Consider the following 21947-nt stretch of genomic DNA (forward strand, 5'->3'; position numbering starts at 1 on the left):
AACCAAGTAAAGATTCAATGCTGAGTTGTGTGAAGGATCCACACCTACTTGCAATTTACAATCTTGCACATTTGTTTAAAATCTGAAGACAGCTGCACGGTGATTCACTAAAAGCCACGATCATTCCATCATGAACTTGCTACCTTCAGCTTTTACCAACTTTTTACTTCAAACCTAGAGACAGAAAAGCAAAATGTGCTCCCATAATGCCATACTGACAAAAATCAAACTTACCACACCATATAGCAAACTGAGCTACCTCGGAGCAGCAGTCATTATTTGGAGAGGGGCAGACAGTGACAACCTGTGACCACTGCACAGTCCTTACGGAAACGAAGTCCCTCCTTCACATTGAGAATACCCTCCATCGTGTTGTGTGGCACTATCACCGCGAACAGATCTTGCAATGCAAAACTGGGCATCCATGAGGGGGGAAAGACCACTGTGTAAGGTCCCCCCCACCAAGGTGAACTGAGGGGCTGGATCCATGGAAAACCCCTTGAACTGTAGCCAGAAAATATTTGCTGTAAAATGTATATGGCACTTAAAATGAAATGGAAGGGTTGTGAGGCAACTCTCCCATGTATTGAAGGAAACTGATCTCCTTTGCACTCTTTGTATTGTTTTGACTTGGTGCTTTTTGGAACTGTTTTGTAATGTACTTTTTACAGATTTTTATGAATAAAAGTATATTTTGGAAATTAAAAAGAAATCCAGGAGGCACTGTGGGTCATCAGCAGCAGCAGAATTGTACTCAACCACCATCTGTAACCTCATATCTGTAAGCCCAGCGTTTCCTCCACTCTACCATTACCAATCCAAGAGACCAACCCTGGTTCAAAGAAGAGTGCAGGAGGGCATGCCAGGAGCAGCACCAGGCATACCTCAAAATGAGGTGTCAACCTGGTGAAGCTACAACACAAGACTATCTGCGTGCCAAACAGCGTAAGCAGCATGCAACAAACAGAGCTAAGCGATCCCAGAACCAACGGATCAGGTCTAAGCTCTGCAGTCCTGCCACATCCAGCCGTGAATGGTGGTGGACAATTAACTGGAGGAGGTGGCTCCACAAATATCCCCATCCTCAATGATGGGGGAGCCCAGCGCATCACTGCAAAAGATAAAGCTGAAGCATTTGCAACAATCTTCAGCCAGAAGTGCCGTGTTGATGATCCATCTCGGCCTCCTCTTGAAGTCCCCAGCATCACAGATGCCAGACTTCAGCCAATTCGATTCACTCCGCATGATAACAAGAAACGACTGAAGGCACTGGATACTGCAAAGGCTATAGGCCCTGATAATATTCCAGCAATAGTACTGAAGACCTGTGCTCCAGAACTTGCCACGCCTAGCCATGCTATTCCAGTACAGCTACAACACTGGCATCTAGCCCGCAATGTGGAAAATTGCCCAGGTATGTCCTGTACACAAAAAGCAGATCAAGTCAAACATGGCCAATTACCGTCCCATCAGCCTACTCTCAATCATCAGTAAAGTGATGGAAGATGTCATCAACAGCGTCATCAAGCGGCACTTGCTTAGCAACAACCTGCTCAGTGACGCTCAGTTTGGGTTCCGCCAGGGCCACTCAGCTCCTAACCTCATTACAGCCTTGGTTCAAACATGGACAAAAAGAGCTGAACTCAAGAGGTGAGGTGAGAGTAACTGCCCTTGACATCAAGGCAGCATTTGACCGAGTATGGCATCAAGGAGCCCTAGCAAAACTGAGGTCGATGGCAATCAGGTGGAAAACCCTCCGTTGGCTGGAGTCATACCTAGTGCAAAGGAAGATGGTTTTGGTTGTTGGAGGTCAATCATCTGAGCTCCAGGACATGACTGCAGAAGTTCCTCAGGGTAGTGTCCTAGGCCCAACTATCTTCAGCTGCTTCATCAATGACCTTCCTTCAATCATAAGGTCAGAAGTGGGGATGTTCGTTGATGATTGCACAATGTTCAGCACCTTTCGTGACTCCCCAAATACAGAAGCAGTCTGGGTAGAAATGCAGCAAGACCAGGACAATATCCAGGCTTGGGTTGATAAGTGGCAAGTAACATTCGCGCCACACAAATGCCAGACAATGACCATCTCCAACAAGAGAGAATCTAACCATCTCCCCTTGACATTCAATGGCATTACCATCACTGAATCCCCCACTATCAATATCCTAGGGGTTACCATTGACCAGAAACTGAAATGGAGTAGCCATATAAATACCGTGGCTACAAAAGCAGGTAAGAGCATAGGAATCCTGTGGCGAGTAACTCACCTCCTGACTCCTCAAAGCCTGTCCACCATCTACAAGGCACAAGTCAGGAGTCTGATGGAATACTCTCCACTTGCCTGGATGGGTGCAGCTCCAACAACACTCAAGAAGCTCGACACCATCCAGGACAAAGCAGCCCACTTGATTGGCACCCCATCTACAAACATTCGCTCCCTCCATCACCGACGCACAATGGCAGCAGTGTGTACTATCTACAAGATGCACTGCAGCAACGCACCAAGGCTCCTTAGACAGCACCTTCCAAACCTGCGACCTCTACCAACAAGAAGGACAAGGGTAGCAAATGCATGGGACCACCACCATCTGCAAGTTCCCCTCCAAGTCACACACCATCCTGACTTGGAACTGTATTGCCGTTCCTTCACTGTTGCTGGGTCAAAATCCTGGAACTCCCTTCCGAACAGCAGCGGGTCTACCTACCCCAAATGGACTGCAGCGGTTCAAGAAGGCAGCTCACCACCACCTTCTCAAGGGCAATTAGGGATAGGCAATAAATGCTGGCCTGGCCAGCGACGCCCAAAAATCCCATGAATGAATAAAAGTCATTCACAAAAAAATCAAGTTTAACTTTGTGCCAGTGTTTTGAAGGTGAAGTGTTTGCGTATCTCTTGGGGAAGGGGGAGAAAGTAGAAAAGGGAAGGACACAGGTTAAAGCCATATTTGCCCCCATGTTATAAATACTGAAATTATTCCAATTTATGCAAAAAAATCACATTATTACAAGAAAACCTATGCAACAATTGCTCCATAAAAGGTTCTGAGGCACCACAAATAAAACTTGGCAAGTTTAACTCCAGACAGGTTCTCATATCCAATTCTGGATTCAGGCAAAGTGTACATAGTAAATGTAATGAGTATTAACTGGCTAGACTCCCAATTAAGGCATCAAATCCAAACAGGACAGGCAGCTGACAACAATCTGGTGTGAAATAAGAAAACACACAGGTGGGAAGCGATCAAGGTAAACATCAAGAGGTTCTTTATCCTCAAAAGGTGTTCAGAAGGGAAGACAGACACAGAGGGAAATGTCCCAACTCCAGAAAAGAATGCAAAATCTGCTCTGGCTGTAGTCGATGGGGGTCGAGGTCAAGGAGGATCTCCAAGAGGTGAAGAGCCAGCAGGCCTCGCTCTTTGCCACGGAGGCCTGCAAGATCATCTTCCGGTTCAGAGTCCGCTCCGTTAAGTGGGATGAGATGTGCTCGCATTTCTTCTTCCAAAAGGTACAGAGAGAGAGCTCTGTGATCAGCAACCTGAAGAAGATGGTTCGAAAATGTCTTCACAGTCTGGCATACCAAGGATTAGCAAATCCTTTTATGCCAGGCTGTACGACGGGAAGCCTATGGACAGCACGGCCTCCGAGTCCTTCCTGTCATCTATCCCGGAGATCTTAGATGACAGCATGTGGGAGAGTCTGGACAAACCGTGAACTCTGGACGAGCTGACAAAGCCCGCCAGGTCCTTAGAGATGAGTAAAACTCCCGGAATCGACGGCTTACCGAATGAGTTGTATTCGGCTCTTTGGGACTGGATCGGCCCAGACCGAAGCATACAATAGTATGTTTCTGGCCGGCAGCATGTCAGAATCCATGAGGAACGGAATCATCACCCTCATCTACAAGCGGAAGGGGGAGAGGGCGCAAATCAGAAATTGGTGGCCCATCTCACTGCTTAAATATAGACTACAAGATACTGTCCAAAGTCATCGTCAGTCGGGTCAAGTCTGCTCTGGACTAGGAGATTCACCCTGACCAGACTTGTACTGTACCGGCAGCAAGATCTCGGAAAGGCGATTGTATTCCGGAGTAGTGCAAGACTATGTATGGGACAAGGGGGTGGACACCTGCCTCATCAGCTTGGACCAGGAGAAGGCTTTTGACAGGATATCGCACACATACATGATGGACCTGCTCTCCAAAATGGGGTTTGGGGAGGGAATCTGCAATTGGATCAAACTGCTCTGCACAATCAGTAGTGCAGCCTCAATCAATGGGTGGGAATCAGAAAGTTTTCCAATCAAATCTGGAGTCAGACAGGGCTCTCCTCTCTTTCCAGCTTTGTTTGCCTGCTGTATCGAATCTTATGCTGAGTCCATTAGGAAGGATGCGGGGCATAAGAGTGACAATCCCGGGCAACAGAGGCATTCAGGTCAAAGCCTCCTGTACATGGACGAAATTGCTGTCTTCTGGACGGATCTAGATTTTTTTAGATTTAGAGATACAGCACTGAAACAGGCCCTTCGGCCCACCAAGTCTGTGCCAACCATTAACCACCCATTTATACTAATAGATTTAGATTTAGAGATACAACACTGAAACAGGCCCTTCGGCCTGTCCATTCACAGACTGATGAGCATCGACCAGCTGTTCCCAGGGATGCACACCGAGATAAACATCAACGGCTGCTGGAGGACCATAAATTCGGTGAAAGGCGCGCTTTGGTCTGCCCGAAACTTGCTGCTCTTCCAGTGCAAAGGGTTGTCCACGACAGAGTGCTGCAGACTGGCAAATTCCAAGGTCCAGGACTACACACTGAGGGGCGTACTAAAGCTTGGGGCAGCCGCCCCAAAGGTTCAGTGGAGAAAGACGACTGTGTAAGGTCCTCCTGCCATCGTGAACAGAGTGGCTGGAGCTATGGAAAACCCCTCGGGCTGTATACACCAAATATGGTTTTGCTGTAAAATGTACATTGTATGTAAAATGGAATGGAAGGGTTGTGAGGCAACTCACTCCTGTATTGAAGAAAACTGATTTCTTTTGCACTTTCTGGAATGTCAACTTGGAACTGTTTTGTAATTTTTTTTTTTTATTTACAGAATTTTATGAATAAAGTATATATTTGAGGAAACAAAACACTCTGGTCCGAGGGGCTGGAACCTGTGGCAAACCCCTTGAGCTGTATGCACCAAAATATGGTTTTGCTGTGTAATGCAAATGTACCTTGCATGTAAAAAGGAATGGAAGGGTTGTGAGGCAATTCACGTTCTGCATTGAAGAAAAGTGATTTATTTTGCACTTCCTGGAAGGTCAACTTGGAACGATTTTGTAATGTATTTATTCATAAAAATCTGTAAAAAGTATATTTTTGGGGAAAAAAGAAAACACACTGGTCCACCACCAATTTGCATTTATATATTGCCTTTAACATTGTAAACATCACAAGGTGATTCAAACAAAATTTGACTGAGTCACAAAGGAAGGTCAAGACAGGTAGGTTTTAAGAAGCGTGTTAAAGGCATCCCAGAACCTCGGGCCAAAGCAGCTGAAGGTATGGCCGCCAACGGTGGGGGGATGGAAATTAGCTATGTTCAAGAGGCCAAAACTGGCGCAGTGCTGACGTCGGAGAGTTATGAGGCTGGAGAGGGTTACAGAGATGGGGAGACATTCATTGTACTTTATATGCAAATATGACTTGTGAAAATCACACACAAGCTCTATGAAGATGCAAGTGTCATGGAGTAATCATGTGACACACTAGAATGCATTTACCTGTCTGTCAAATCAGTCATGCTCCCTGTCACAACTTAAACATACTGCAGTCTTGAACTAGTGAACAGATGGGTGCTAATTTCAAGCCCTGATCTGTCCCTGGAAATGCATAGTAAGCCTCATATGATTAGTAAATGCCTCAGTGTATCCAACAGTGATTTTATTATACTGACATGCATATTTGGTACACTAACAGATTGTCCACTTTGAATAAATTACACTTTTCTCTAGCATTAAACTGCAATATTAACTATTCATTCACAGATGGATGCATAGTTAGAAAACCTAGGAACTGCAGTAGGCCATTCAGCCCCTTGAACCTGTTCCATCATTCAATTAGATCATGTATAATCTGTATCTAAACTCCAATTACCTGTCTTTGTTTCATATCCCTTGATACCCTTACCAGCAAAAATCGCATTCCATCAACTATACACTATTGTGACTAACACAGAGCTGAAGATGCAAATCCCATCTTTAATCGTCTTTTTTCTCCCCAACAGAAACTCCAAAACAAAGTGTTAAAAATATTTCCAATGGAGCACAGAAGCGAGTTGATGTGGTCCCAGATTGAGACAGACTGGGAAAATCAAGGATGCACGATATGGAATTGAATAATTTTTAAATATGCAAATTCATAACTGTACCACAAATTTGATGTTCTTTGCCAACTGCCAGTATCCCCTTCTCATCCTGCACCCATTTTGAACCAGTCAAGAAAATAAAAGAGTTCATTTTTGAAGGTTAGGGGGGTGGGGGGGGGAAACAGGACCTGCAAATATGGCTAGTCTTAGATGATAGTAATTTGTGCCAAAATAATTGTGTACAAACTATTCACATTCAACACCTAGAAATACATTGTTTTCCAATACTGTTAACTTACAACTTGAGTATGCCGCACAAGTTATGCCAGTAACTCATACTTTGATCAGAAACTATCACTAATCTAAACCTGGATTCCAGTTGTTAACACAGCAGTGCCACAAAGTGAATATCTATTTTAACTAATTACACACTTCAAGATTCTAAAGGATATATAATCATGAACAGTTTACTGTTGTGCGATAAAGTTTTAAGGCAACCTGCCCCCTAACGAACTAGAGCTTACTTACAAAAAGTAATAAAAGCCACCAACAATCGAATATCTGAATATTCTAACTACGCACATTTAAGATAGCAATATAAATTTAATGATTTGCCGAAGCTCACTCAGCTAAGTTGGGGTACCAGTCACATGTGCTGGTCACATGGCCATCCTGCAAATAACAAAAAAAAACACCTGGCAAAATATCCTTTTCAGTTTGAAAGTCAGTTCATTTTCAGTTTAGTCGGAACTTTGGAGAAACAAAGAGTCAAAAATCAGTTAACTAAATGGAAAGAAATGATAAAATCTAACAACCATTCCAGAAAATTCATGCTACATAATCTTTAAACAGAACCAATCGTGATGGCACAACTGATAAATAAAACATGACATGATTTAGTTTTGTATCCAAGGTTCCTTTGCTACATGAAGTCATCGAATTGGAGTCTCATCAGGAAGCATAAAATGAAAACTCGAACAGCAGTATCAGCTCCCAAAAGTTAAAGAGTAACTCTGTCACAACCAAGCATCAGATTACAACCTGACTTCAGCTATACAAGGATGTTTGGGAGAAGTAACTGAAGGAATCACATGAAAAACAAAATGCAAGAAGCTGTTCATATGAAGTAAAATCATAGAATGTTTAAGGCACAGAAAGAGGCCTTTTGGCCCAACGTGTCTGCGCTGGCCAAAAAACGATCCACTCATTCTAATCCCACCTTCCAGCATTTGGTCCATAGCCCTGCAGGTTAAGCACTTGAGGTGCACCCAGACTCCTTTTGAATGAGTTGAGGGTTTCTGCCTCAACTACCCTTTCAGGCAGTGAGTTCCAGACCCTCACTACCCTCTGGGTGAAAAAGTTTTTCCTCATCTCCCCTCTAATTTTTCTACCAATCACTTTGAATCTATGCCCCCTAGTCACTGACCTCTCTGCTAAGGTGAATAGGCCCTTCACCTCCACACTATCCAGTGTTCTGAAATGTTACATATGCATTGGATTCTCTTTATAGCCATGTATGAAATATTTTCTAATGAGAAAGTTACAGATAAAAATATGGTGTTGCTTGTAGATTACATCCATCAATGAGGTATTATATCAGAAGTCATATGCAATGGCTCAATGTGTGCCTTGTACCTACTTATTTATTAACAGAAATTAGTTAAATACAAGTACAGTAGGAACTAGCAAACCCCACTGTTAAAGTTATGAAATATGTTTCGCAAATATGAATGAAGCATATATTTCCTGATATATTTTATTCAAAACAAAATTATATTGGAAAATAAAGAGGTGGAAAAACTATGCTTTTAACATTGAAAGTGTTGATGTATTGGCAGCATTTCAGAAAAGACATTGGTTAGGCTCTTCAAGCTAAAATTAGGCCGATTAGCTCACAGTAGGCCATTTGAAACTTTAATGCCAAAAGAAGCTCTGCAGAATCAGTGTAAAGGAAAATTCAAACTTAAAAATGCAATTTACATACTACACTGAGATTTTTGTCGTTCAACCACCTGTGTGCAGAATACAGTTAGGACTAGGAGTTTGAGAGCATCCCTGCCTTCTGCTAACTCTCTCTTTCCCCTGTACTATACTGGACCATTAAATTTTTCACGTGGAGAAATTCAGTCAGTGCTGATAAATTCAATAATGAACGTTTTGAATAGAAAATATGGCAAATCTGTGAACCCAACACTTTAATTGCAAACCCCCACTGATTACAACTAAGATATTTAATAGAAAACTAACAGGATGAATGGTTACTGGAATAAAAAAAGAAAATGCTGGAAACACTCAGGTCTGGCAGCATCTGCGGAGAGAAATAGTGTTAGCTCTTCAGGTCTGTAACTTTTCATGAGAACTTTCTGATGAAAGGTCAGACCTGAAAGGTCAACTCTTTCACTCTCCAGATGCTGCCAGACTGGAGTATTTCCAGCATTTTTTGTTTTTATTTCAGATTTCCAGCATCTACACACAGTATTTTGCTTTTGTGTTGTGAATTGTTACCCGGACTGCTTAAATTACCTAAAATCAAATCAAAATACTGCAGATGCTGGAGATCTGAAATAAAAACAAGAAACGTTGGACATACTCAGCAGGTCTGGCAGCATCTGTGGAGAGAGCAGAGTTAACGTTGAAGCAGAGCTAACTCTGCTTCTCTCTCCACAGATGCTGCCAGACCTGCTGAGTATTTCCAGCATTTCTTGTTTTTATTTTTGCTTAAGTTACCTCTCAGTTCTTATTTTTAGACTTCCATGTTAAGATTTACAAAAAGCAGACCCCAAATCGTATGGCTGGACTTCCTGATATCTTGTGAAAACATACCAAAAACAAAGCATCATATTAGAGATGCAAAAAGATCACAAACAAAAAATGTTGGAAATACATAGCAGTTCAGCCAGTATCTGAAAATAGAGCAGATGGGTTAATGCTTGGTTTCTGATAAAGGGTGGTTGCCTAACATTAATTTCTCTCCTTTTTAGATGTTCACAGACACTGCTTTTTTTCTATTATTTTAAAGAACCACTTTGTTCAGACTCCATTCAAACCAGATATACTTCTTCACTAATGCAAGAATTACCATTGAGCATTTGTTTACAATCATACTTTTTAATTTTATATTTTAAGTAGGAAAAAAGAAAATGCCAAGCGTTTGTAATCCGATTTTACAATCTTTGCATTCAATGCACAAATTACATCCTGGATTATTTTTCCTCCCATGGCTGCAATCGTTCAGTAGTTTACACCTTAAGTTACTACATTTCTCAGTTTAATATATATTTTATAGTAAGGCATGATCACATGCTGGCTTCTCCACAGTCAAGTTAGGAAAATGTTCAGAAAATGTTAAATTGGTTATTGACCCAAGGTTTAGAACTCAATAGAACATATCTATTTAACAACTGAAACTGCAGTTTCAGAGCAAGCTGATCACAAGTAAATATGACCACAACACTTGTACCAGCACAAAATAATGCAGTTATTTGTCCTAGCGAGTTGTTATTTGCACACTAAAAACAGAACCATTATGCTGAGATCACCATTAAGCATTAAATTGAACACTGACATCCTCATTTTTTGTCAAGTAATTAAAATCCATTTCAAATTAAAAACGATCTAAAATTCTGCATATTATAAACGCATCATGCGCACTCAATGCATTCTGCAAATCCAGCAGAGCTGGTAAAGAAAAAAAGCTGGTTTAAAAAATGTCGTAATGTTAATCCTGCATCACCAGAAAGCAGGATGCATGTGGTTCATGGCACTGCACCGATGAAAATATGACAGCTAAAACATTGAAAAAACGGTCCTGAGATATTGCATCAGGTTTTCAAGATCATAAAGCCCAAAAGAAAATGAAGCATTCAGCGATTATATACATATATATGTCGATAATAATTGGATAACACCCTGTTTGGGCGTCTCACAAGTCAAGATCCACCCTGCGGTAAAAAAAAATCTTGTTTCTCCTCACTCCACCCAAACTCATCAGTACTGCTCTTAACCTGCAAGTAAACCCATCCATTCTATTACGCACACTTTATTAATAAAATGGAAATGAACGGATTTGGTTTGATGTGTCTGGACCCCGGGCGTCGGCCACAACAGCGAGAGCGGAAAAAAATACCAACCTGTATTTTTCGTACATAGAAAGGAATTGGGTCATATCCAAACAAATACAAAAAAAACAAAAAAAAGGATGCCCTTTTCTTAAGAGGCCACGTCGGCGTCTTAATGATATTTCAGGAACTGCGTTTGAAATAAACCCAAAGGTCGTAGAAAAAGGTATCGATAGAGCCGGATCATTTGAAGGTCCCCGTTTTAATGTCTTACCAACGGCCGGGCGCCATTTTATTACCACACAGCAAGGCAGCGGCCACATAATCTGAAAGGAAGCCTTCCTAGCCGCGGCTTCTTTTTCGCCCCCGAGCGCTGTATTTAATCAACCTCATAGCTATTACAAACCTACATCAACTCACCCTGAAGAGAGTCGCCTTCGACACGGTGGGTTAACAGCGACCATTCAGACGAGAATCCAGAGGTTTTCTTACGGCTGTCAAACAAGATTGCAGCCTTCCCCTCTTTCGCTCAAACTGTTTTTTCTCTCTCTCACACCCGGGTCCGTCTCCCCCCACCCCCCCTACGCTGCCGTGTGGAGTCTGCGCACAACTAGCTGCGCACATCAATCCGTCCGTTTTTCTCTCTCTAGGTCTCCTCTTCCTCCTCCCTCCCCACACCCACCCCTTCCGAAGCTGTGACCGGGCACCGCTCGCCGCGCCTGCGCACTGACCCCCTCAAGCAGGCGCCTAGGATTCGCCCACTCCCTGGCCGCGCTGCGCCGCGCTTGCGCAGTTAAGGGAGCGAGCACATCAGAGCGTGATTGAAGAGGCAAAACTGGAGTGACGCCACTCGTCTGTTGGCGAGTATGCGCCGTCGATCGACGCTAGCGTGAACTCTGAGAGGCGGGAGGCAAGCGAGCCTGCGCAGTAGGGCGGTGGCAAGTTTGACAGCCGTTGGAGCGCGCGCGTTCGAGCTGATTTGAAAGGTGAGTGGTATTACTGGAAAATACTTTTTATTGTATTAAATGTATCATTTTCCATTTATATTATACTGTTGTTTGGTATTCTTACATCTGAATGGAAGAACGTATCTAAGTTTTTTTTCTGATGATTGTGGAATGCGGTTGTATTGAGGAATAAAATGGAAGCATCTCCACGTTATTCCCAGGTAAGGTGGGTTATAGCACAGATAAACTAAATCTGTTAACATTAAAGAACTGGCAGAATTGATAAATGTTATGGTGAAAACGAGTAAGCTCAGAAGTCCATTGGGTGATTCATTGGAGAGACTGGGAAGGTCGATTTCTAATCTGCACAGGTGGCTAATGTCAATTTTCGGAGCAATGTTGCATAATGGTTGGTTTTGGAAAGACAACTTGTATTTATAAACTGTCTTTCAAGTATTTAGAACATCCCAAAGATTTTTACAATGCTGTTAGTCCTAACTCGTACCAAGTTCGTTCACTCATCACCCCTGTCCTCGCTGATGTACATTGGCCCGCAGTCAAGCAACACCTTGATTTTAATATTCTCATCCTTGTTTTCAAATCCCCTCATGGCCTCGCCCCTCTCTATCTCTCTAATCTCCTCCAGCCCCATAACCCTACGAGGCATCTGTGCTCATCTAATTCTGGCCCCTTTAGCATCCCCAGTTTTAATTGATCCACTATTGGTGGCCATGCCTTCAACTGCTTAGGGCCCAAGCTCTGGAATTCCCTCCCTAAACCTGTCCTCCTTTAAGCTGCTCCTAAAACCTACCTATTTGACTCAGCATTTAGTCATCTGGTCGAATATCTCCCGATGTGTCTTGGTGTCAAATTTTGTTCCATAACACACCAGTACAGCACTTTGGGACATTAAAGGTGCTAATATATATCCAAATTGTTGTAGTTATTGATGGAGCTGAAGAAGATTACAGACTAGGCAGGGTCAAGGCAATGATCACATTTAAACACTGCTCGGAATTTTTAATGTTGAGTATTGGAGAGCTGGTAGCCAATGTGGGTCACCAAGGATAGGAGTAATGAGTGAGCAGGACCCGATGGGTGGATAGGGTATGGACAACAGAGTTTTGGATGAACTGAAGTTTATGGGAGGTTGGAATGCTGACCAGGACAGCATTGGAATAGTCGATTCAATGACAAACATTGAATTGGGTGTTGGCAGCAAATGGACTGAGGTGGGGTGGAAGTGGGTATGTTACAGAGTTGGAAGTATGAAGTCTTTGTGACTGAGAGAATATGCGGTTGAAAATTCAGTTTGGGGTTTAATAGGAAACAGAGATCACAAACAGTTTGGTTCAGCTTGAAACAGTGGCCAGAGAGGGGAATGGAATTGATGGTAAGGTTAAGGCGTTTCTGGCAGTTGCTGAGGACCAACGGCTTCGGTCCTACCAATATTTATTTGGAGGAAATTGCAACTCAGTCAAGACCTGATGTTGAACTGGCAATCAGACTATAGGTGGATTGAGCTAGGGGAGGACATGGGGACTGTTGAAATTTACAGATATGGAGCATGGTAGGCCAGCCAGGAGAAGATTCAGAATATTGGATGGGCATGATTGTGTGTTGAGGCAGGCAAGTGTTATAAAGATGAAAATAGGCAGCTTTTGTGATGGGCCAAGAATGGGTTGAAAGCTTAGCTCAGAGTCAGATAGGATGCTGATGATGTCAATGGTCTAGTTCAACCTGAGACAGTGAAGAGGATGGAATTAGTTGTAAACTGGAGGTGCTGAAGACAATGGCTTTGGTGTTCCCAAGGTTTAACTGGAGGGAATTGTGGCTCATCCAAGACTGGTAAACACTTTGACAACAAATGCATTGGAGAGGTTGTGATAGGTGGTGACTAGGTGTCATCAGTATACATGTGGAAGCTGCCCCCATGCCTTTAGATTATGTTGCCAGGGATAACATAATCGGGAAGAGGAGGGAGCCAAAGATAGATTCTTGAGGGAAGCTCCAGATGTAATGGTGCTGGGGTGGGAAGAAAAGCAATGCTGGAGATACTATGTCTATGATTAGAACATAAGAAATAGGAACAAGAGGTAGGCCATTTGGCCCTTTGAGCCTGCTTTGCCATTCAAGAAGATCATGGCTGATCTTCTACCTCACCTCCAACTTCCTGCACTACCTCATATCCCTTAATTTCCATTGTACCCAAAAATCGATTGATCTCTGTCCTGAATACTCAATGACTGAGCATCGACAGCTCTCTGGGGTAGAGAATTCCAAAGATTCTCAACCCTTTGAGTGAAAAAATTTCTCCTTATCTGCCCTAAATGGCTTACCCCTTATTTTTAGACTGTGACCCCCTAGTTCTATATTTCACAGCTAGGGGAAACATTCTCCCAGAATCTACATTGTCAAGCCCCTTAAGAATTTAATGTTTCAATGAGATCACCTCTCATTCTGATGAATTGGATGGGAGATAGGCCTAGTCTACTCAATATCTCCTCATAGGACAATCTCCTCTTCCCAGGAATAAATCTAGTGAACCATCGTTGCACTCCCTCTAAGTAAGGAGACCAAAACTGTACATAGTACTCCAGGTGTGGTCTTGCCAAGGCTCTATATAATTTTAATAAGACTTCTTTACTCTTATACTCCAATCCCTTTGTAATAAAGGCTACCATACCATTTGCCTTCCTAATTGATTAGGCAAGAGTGGAACTAAGTGAGCTAGACAATGGAAGAGTCATTGAAGAATGATGGTTAGATTGACCATGTCAAAGACTGCAAATAGGATGAGGTGCGATAATGCATCATAGTCAGAGTTATTTGTGACTTTGATTAGGGCTATTTCAGTGTTGTGTTGGCGGCAGAAACCTATTTGGAGAGATTTGAACATGGAATTGTAAGAAAGATGGGAACAGATTTGGGAGCTGGCATCACATTCAAGGACCTTGGAGAGAAAGAGAGGTTGGAGATGGGGTGGTAGTTTTCAAGGTAGCTTTTTTGAGGAGAGGAGTGATGTTCTTTTGAATGGGACTGAGGGAAGAGAAAATTTATCATCAGTTTGGGGTCAAGGGAGTAGGCAAGCAATCTAATTTTCAAGATGAGCTTGGGGATGGGAGAGAAAGACAAAATGCTGTATATTACCAGAGTTGAGGGGTTAATTTTTAATAAGAGAATTGAGAAGTTGAAGCTTTTTCACAGGAGTTTACATGGTTAAGGCCAGATTGGTATAGATTTTAAAGATTATGAATGGTTGTTACAAGGACTGGGATTAGATTATGTCTCATTGTCTTCATGATGGTAACAGATAATAGTTGTAAAATTAATAAAGGGAGGTTAGGAAAAAAAAGTCTTTATGTAGAGGTTTTAGAACGCAGACTCCCGTTCCACAAATGGTTGTCAAAACAGAATCCTTAAGTTCCTTAAGAAAGGAAGTGTCTTGAAAAAGAGGAATATTATTTGATTTTAAAAGAGTCAGCAGGAGAGTGGGATTAGATTCAGTGACTCATAAGGAAAAATATTAGTAATCAAAAAGGTTAATGGAATGTGGGCACTTTTCTCAAGTGGATTGGAATACAATAGTGATGTCTCAGTTGTATAGAACTTTTGTCGTAATCCCATCTGAACTATATTCCAAGTTTTGGAACTGAACCTCAGGAAAGATATCTTGGCCTTGGAGGAGGTACAGCACTGTTAGCTAACAGTATCAAGAGATATGGAGCGAAAGTGAGTACATGCAGTTGAAGTAAAGATCAGCCATGATCTAAATGAATGGCAGAACAAGTTCAAGGGGTTGAATGGATTACACCTATTCCTGTGTAACACCAGATTTGATGGGCCTATTTCTATGCTGTAACATTGAGTAAGCTTGGCTGTGATGCCGTCTGCAATTGCCTGTTAATAATATGTGTACATATTCTACTTATGAAATGCAGGCCTGACACCTTTGAATTTAATGGTTATCTAGTAATTGTAGTGAGGACTATAAACTATTTCATTAAATTTGATATAATACAGCTTTGTCAGGTATCTTACTCTCCACCATGTGCATTGTAATGGTATAGGAAAATCCTTCAAAGTTTACACAATGTTCTATGTCCATTACCATTATCACTTTTATCTATGTTCAACAAAGTTATCTAGATAAAAACAATTTCAATGTCTGGTAATGAGATAATGTAGTCCTTTATTTTATGCATTATTTTACCAAAATTGTTATTCATACATCTCCATAGATAATTCATTCACATTAATATTTGTGGGTGCAGACCTATATCAAACCATTGTGCATTTGGAGGAAAAGGTGGCACCAACCTAACATAAAAAACTGGTGTTACTGAGGAAAGCGTGGGGTGTTAAAAGGTGTAATTAAGTCCGTCATATTAGGAACAGTTCCTGGTTTGCATGTTGATCAGCAAAAGCACTCTTCTCTATGGAGGTATTCACCAAAAAGCCAGTACAATTGAGAGATAAATCATTCATAGTTCCCATGTGCTGTCTCTTCTCTGCTACAGTCCCAGAACATGCAGGATGGACAACTTGCCTCATATGCCAGAGGCTAGATACATTTGTTGTGGAATGAGAACATGAATACTTTAATACTATATATAATTTATTAAATATGTTTTTCAATAGGCCTTACTTATCATAGCAGATCATCTCTATGGGCAGTGTGAGATTCAACATTTTATTATGTTTCTAAGCAGACTTCCATGGAGTCAGGTGAAGTGAAAATTAGGGCTTCATCCGGTGGCACTATAACTGACTGATCTTGTAGCTGAGGATTCATCTCTAAGCTCATCAAACAATGAAATCTAAAATCTAAATAGAATATGAAATAGTTTTATTAATGTCTAATTTTCAGTGTTAGCAGTCTCCATTTAACTCAAATTACCTGGTTATTCAAATTTTAGTACGAAATTCCCACTTTGTTGTTATTCATATTTATATCAATAATTCAAATTATTAGATAATTCAGAATTTTCTTTTGCAATAAAAAATGATCAAGAATACACAATAATTTACTTTAAAATTCCATTGAAGAGTTAAAAGCCTGACTGAGAACAATCTGATAGTTCAGTACTTAATCAGTGGGCATGATTTCCTTGAGTTGTTTTTAGAACTCTACCAGAACCAAATGAAGGAAGTTTTCCACTTAATTTCAAAATGAGCATGTTTACAGTTTCACTCAAAAATACTAACAGGATGAAATTTCCTTACATTTGTTTACAATGGTGACATCCCACCATGGAATCAAGGAAGCTATTCTTCTACTCAATATTACATTCCTCTCGATTAAGATATAAGAAATTGGAGAGGCAATAGGCCATATGGCCCATCATTCAGGAAGAGCATGGCTGAATATCTACAACTCCACTTTCCCACACTGTCCCCTGATTCCCTTAGTTCCCAAAAAATTTATCCATCGCAGTTCGGAATGTACTTAGCGACTGAGCATCCATTGCCCTCTGAGTTAGAGCAGCACAAAGATTCACGCTTTCTCCTCACTTCAGTCCTAAATGGCCGACCCCTTATCCTGAGTCTATGCCCTCTAATTCTAGACTCTCCAGTCAGGGGAAACAGCCTCTCAGCATCAAATGATCAAGTCCTCTAAGAATTTTATACATTTTAAAACCACCTATCATTTTTCTAAACTTCAAAGAATATAGGCCCATTCTAATCAATCTCTCCTCATAGGACGACCCTCTTATCTCAGGAACCAATCTAGTGAACCTTTGTTTCACCCCCTCTAAGGCAAATTTATCCTGTCTTGGGTCAGGAGATCAAAACTGTATACAATACTCCAGGTGTGGTCTCACCAAAGCCCTCTACAATTACAGCAAGACTTCCTTACTCTTATACTCCAATTGGGCTTGACCAGCTTATACCTGGAGAATACCAATTCTGAACTGTTATCAGAGGTGAGGTTTTGTCTTAGTAAGCTCAGAGATCAACACTGTAGCTTATTGTGATCAGCAAGCTGTCTTCACTTTAGGCACTGAAAATTTCACACAGTCTCATAAAAATGTGTAATCTTGAAAAGATGGTGGGTGACTTTTGTAATATTCTTTTCAGTTGTATTGACTAAAAGTTGATTTGTGGTAACACAGAAACAAACGTTACATAGAAATGTGGCAAATCTATGGCACAGAAGGAGGCCATTCAGCCCATCGTGTCTGTGCCAGCCAAAAAGGAGCGATCCAGCCTAATCCCACTTTCCAACTCTTGGTCCATAGCCCTGTAGCTTACAGCACTTCAAGGGCATATCCAAGTATTTTTTAAATACGATGAGTGTTTCTGCCTCTAACACCCTTTCAGGCAGTGAGTTACAGACCCCCACCACCCTCTGGGTGATAAAATGTCTTCTCAATTCCCTGCTAATTCTTCTCCCAATTACTTTAAATCTATGTCCCCTGGTTACTGAATCACAGAATTGTTACAGCACAGAAGGAGGCCATTCAGTCCATCATGTCTGTGCCAGCTCTCTCAAAGAGCAGTTTGCCTCGTGCCACTCCCCAGCCTTCTCCCCATAGCTCTGCACACTCTTCAGATGAACAATCTAATTCCTTCTTGAATGCCTCAATTGAACCAGCCTCCACCACACTCTCAGATGGTGCACTCCAGGTCCTAACCACTCGCTGCATGAAAAAGTTTTTCCTCATGTCACTATTGCTTCTTTTGCCAATTACCTTAAATCTGTGCCCTCTTGTTCTCGATCCCTCCACCAATGGGAATGCTTTTTCATTATCTACCTGTCCAGACCCCTCATGATTTTCAATACCTCTATCAAATCTCCTCTCAACCTAATCTTCTTCAAAGAAAACAGATCCAACCTCTCCAATCTGTCCACATAACTGAAATTCCTCATCCCTGGAACCATTCTCGTGAACCTTTGCTACACTCTGTCCAATGCCTGCACATCTTTCCTAAAGTGTGGTACTGTTACGACCAGGTGAGATAGGGTCAACGGATTCCCTCTCAGTCTTTGCCTGGTTTAACCTTAACAGAGTTTAATTTGAAAACACCATGTTTTTAGCTCCCCCTTAGTGAATCCTTGTTCACTGCTCCAATTGTAAGGCAAAGAAATCAAATCCTTAGATTTAAACAAGAAAGGTAGAAGTTTATTAATCTTAAACTCTAATCCAATTAAAGACTATGAATATGCGACATGACCACACTAGCATGCATACACGATAAATACACATGCAGATAGAGACAGAAAAAGTAGAAGGAATAAAGGGGAAAAGTCTGAGGCAATATCTGGTAGTTACAGTCCTTTAAGTTCAATGTGGAGTCTTTGGTTGACGGTAGGTCTTGCAATTCGTTGGGGCCCAGTTCACACTTCAACTTGTTCCGATGTAGGAGTCTTTTCCCTCTTGAGGTTTACGTATCTTCCGTGGGTCCGGTGGCTTGGAAGAAAGTGAGAGAGGCTTCCTAGTTCCAGGCTCAGTTGCACACTGCCTTCTGTTCCTTTCTCTGTGGCACAATTCAAAAAAACCCAGGTTGTCCAGCAGGTTAGTCATGTGACTAGCTCCTTATTTGGGAGCAGTCTCTCCTACGAGGTTTGTGGATTTCAAAACTCTCGGTGGGGGAGGTTTAGTGCTATCTCTTACCGACAAGATGTGGAACCATTGTCAGACCAATCTCTGTTAATTGAATCAGTGGTCAATTCCTTTGTCTCTCCAAGCACTGTCCCTTAGTATGCAAATGTTCTTCCAGCCAGGTGTCTGGTGATCTTCAAACCAGTCATTTCTTCACAGTTTAAAATCAATATGCCTCATTCTTGGCAGGTGGGGGTCTGCATGACAAACACCCAGAACTGGATTAAAAACAAGAAATGCTGGAATCACTCAGCAGGTCTGGCAGCATCTGTGGAAAGAGAAGCAGAGTTAACGTTTCGGGTCAGTGACCCTTCATCGGAACTGACAAATATTAGAAGAGTCACAGGTTATAAGCAAGTGAGGTGGGGGTGGGGCAAGAGATAACAAAGGAGGTCTAGATTGGACCAGGCCACATAGCTGACCAAAAGGTCATGGAGCAAAGGTAAACAATATGTTAATGGTGTGTTGAAAGACAAAGCATTAGTACAGATTAGGTGTAAATACACTGAATATTGAACAGCAGCAAGTGCAAACCTGAAAAAAAACAGTGGGTAAGCAAACTGAACAAACAAAGATGAAATGAAATAAATGCAAAAAAAAGATTGTAAAAAATGTGAAAAAGAATGTTAAAAAAAGGAAGAAAAAATAACTAAAAATGAAAGTAAAATGGGGGGCTGTCATGCTCTGAAATTATTGAACTCAATGTTCAGTCCGGCAGGCTGTAATGTGCCTAATCAGTAAATGAGATGCTGTTCCTCGAGCTTGCGTTGATGTTCACTGGAACACTGCAGCAATCCCAGGACAGAGATGTGAGCATGAGAGCAGGGGGGAGTGTTGAAATGGCAAGCAACCGGAAGCTCAGGGTCCTGCTTGCGGACTGAGCGGAGATGTTCCGCAAAGCGGTCACCCAGTCTGCGCTTAGTCTCCCCAATGTAGAGGAGACCACACTGTGAGCAGCGAATACAGTATACTACATTGAAAGAAGTACAAGTAAATCGCTGCTTCACCTGAAAGGAGTGTTTGGGGCCTGGGATAGTGAGGAGAGAGGAGGCAAATGGGCAGGTATTACACCTCCTGCGATCGCAGGGGAAGGTGCCCTGGGACGGGGACGAGGTGGTGGGGGTAATGGAGGAGTGGACCAGGGTGTCGCGGAGGGAACGATCCCTTCGGAATGCTGACAGGGGAGGGGAGGGGAAGATGCGACTGGTAGTGGCATCATGCTGGAGGTGGCGGAAATGGCGGAGGATGATCCTTTGGATATGGAGGCTGGTGGGGTGAAAAGTGAGGACAAGGGGAACCCTGTCACGGTTCTGGGAGGGAGGGGAAGGGGTGAGGGTAGAGGTGCGGGGAATGGGTCGGACACGGTTGAGGGCCCTGTCAACCACAGTGGGGGGAAATCCTCGGTTGAGGAAAAAGGAGGTCATATCAGAAGCATATCAGAACTGGATGCAGTTTTCCAGTTGAGACTGAACCAGTGTTCTATACAAGGTTAACATAACTTCCTTGCTTTTATACTCTATGCCCTTATTAATGAAGCCTAGGATGCTGTATGCTCTATTAACCACTCTCTCAACCTGTCCTGCCACCTTCAATGATTTATGCACATATACATCCAGGTCCCTCTGCTCCTGCATCCCCTTTGGAATTGCATCCTTTATTTTATATTTTCTCTCCACATTCTTCCTACCAAAATTGATCAGTTCACACTTCTCTGTATTAAATTTCATCTGCCACTTGTCTGCGCATTCTAGCAACCTATCTATGTCCTTTTGAAGTGGGAGGCAATGGTGTAGTGGTATTGTCACTGGACTAATAATCCAGAGAACCAGGGTATTACTTTGGGGACATGGGTTCGAATCCCACCATGGCAGAAGGTGGAATTTGCATTCAATTAATAAATCTGGAATTAAAAGCTATTCTAATGATGCCCATGAAACGATTGTCGGAAGGAAATCTGCTGTCCTTACCTGGTCTAGCCTACATGTGAATCCGGACCCACAGCAATGTGGTTGACTCTTAAATGCCCCCTGAAATGGCCTAGCAAGCCACTCAACCGCTACAAAATCGAAGCACTGTGGGTGTAGCTACCCCACATGGACTGCAGCAGTTCAAGAAGGCATGTCACAACCACCTTCTCATGGGCAATTAGGAATGGGCAATAAATGCTCACCTGGCCGGCGACGCCCACATCCCCATAAACGAATAAAAAACAATCTACACTATCCTCCTCACAGTTCCCAATGTTTCCAAGTTTTGTATCATCAGCAAATTTTGCCCTCTATGCTAAGGTTATTAACCTCTCTTCTAAGGGTGATGAAAAAAATAGATAGCAGAGCCAATAATGCAATCATTTCAACTTTTTATATTTCTTTGATAATGTTTTCCTTTCTCCTTTTCCTTCACACCCTAGCCCCCATTCCCACCTGAAAATGTTGATTTTTAGTTGGGGTACAATTTCATATCTAGGATCTCATCCAAGTGCTTCTTCAATCTCTCCAAGCAAGCAAATTTGCGAGACAATACTAGGTATGAATAATGAGGCTTCCTTATTTCACAGCATATGAAGATACACAGCACTGCTTATGATCAGATTCTCTTATTTCAATCAGTACAACCTTTTTGTGTAATAAAACAGAATAATGAACATGCTATGCTTCCCTACATCAATGGGTCATATTGCTTGACTTAAACAAAATACCTCCTAACTACTCTCCTACGTCCTAACCTTGTAGCTTTTGCTGGACCAGAGTGTCTTTGTAGACTTTGCGGGACCCTCAGCCAGTGTTCTGTCTCTTGATTTCTCTCTTTCCTTCAATTAGGCACTTTTACATTCTTCTGTTCTTATCATTTCCTCCCCAATTCCCTATGTTTTTGTAAATATTTTCCAGTTCCGCAGAAAGGTCACCAACCTGAAAATTAACTCTGTTTCTCTTTCCACAGATGCTGCCTGACCTGCAGAGTATTTTCAGCATTCTCTGTAT

At 42.2% G+C, this 21947-nt stretch overlaps 2 protein-coding genes across 2 annotated transcripts in view; one reads left to right on the top strand and one right to left on the bottom strand.

Annotated features, from left to right (window-relative positions):
- Positions 1 to 11062, bottom strand: part of LOC137346753 (lissencephaly-1 homolog) — a 119882-nt gene extending 108820 nt beyond the window's left edge. Inside the window, exon 1 of the mRNA XM_068010534.1 lies at positions 10833 to 11062. The gene's annotated coding sequence lies outside the window, so the exon portion shown is untranslated. The remainder of the gene's footprint in view (positions 1 to 10832) is intronic.
- A 253-nt stretch (positions 11063 to 11315) lies between these two features.
- Positions 11316 to 21947, top strand: part of mettl16 (methyltransferase 16, N6-methyladenosine) — a 125205-nt gene continuing 114573 nt past the window's right edge. The window contains exon 1 of the mRNA XM_068010537.1: positions 11316 to 11398. The gene's annotated coding sequence lies outside the window, so the exon portion shown is untranslated. The remainder of the gene's footprint in view (positions 11399 to 21947) is intronic.

Source organism: Heterodontus francisci, chromosome 30 (assembly GCF_036365525.1).
Source record: "Heterodontus francisci isolate sHetFra1 chromosome 30, sHetFra1.hap1, whole genome shotgun sequence".
NCBI lineage: Eukaryota > Metazoa > Chordata > Chondrichthyes > Heterodontiformes > Heterodontidae > Heterodontus > Heterodontus francisci.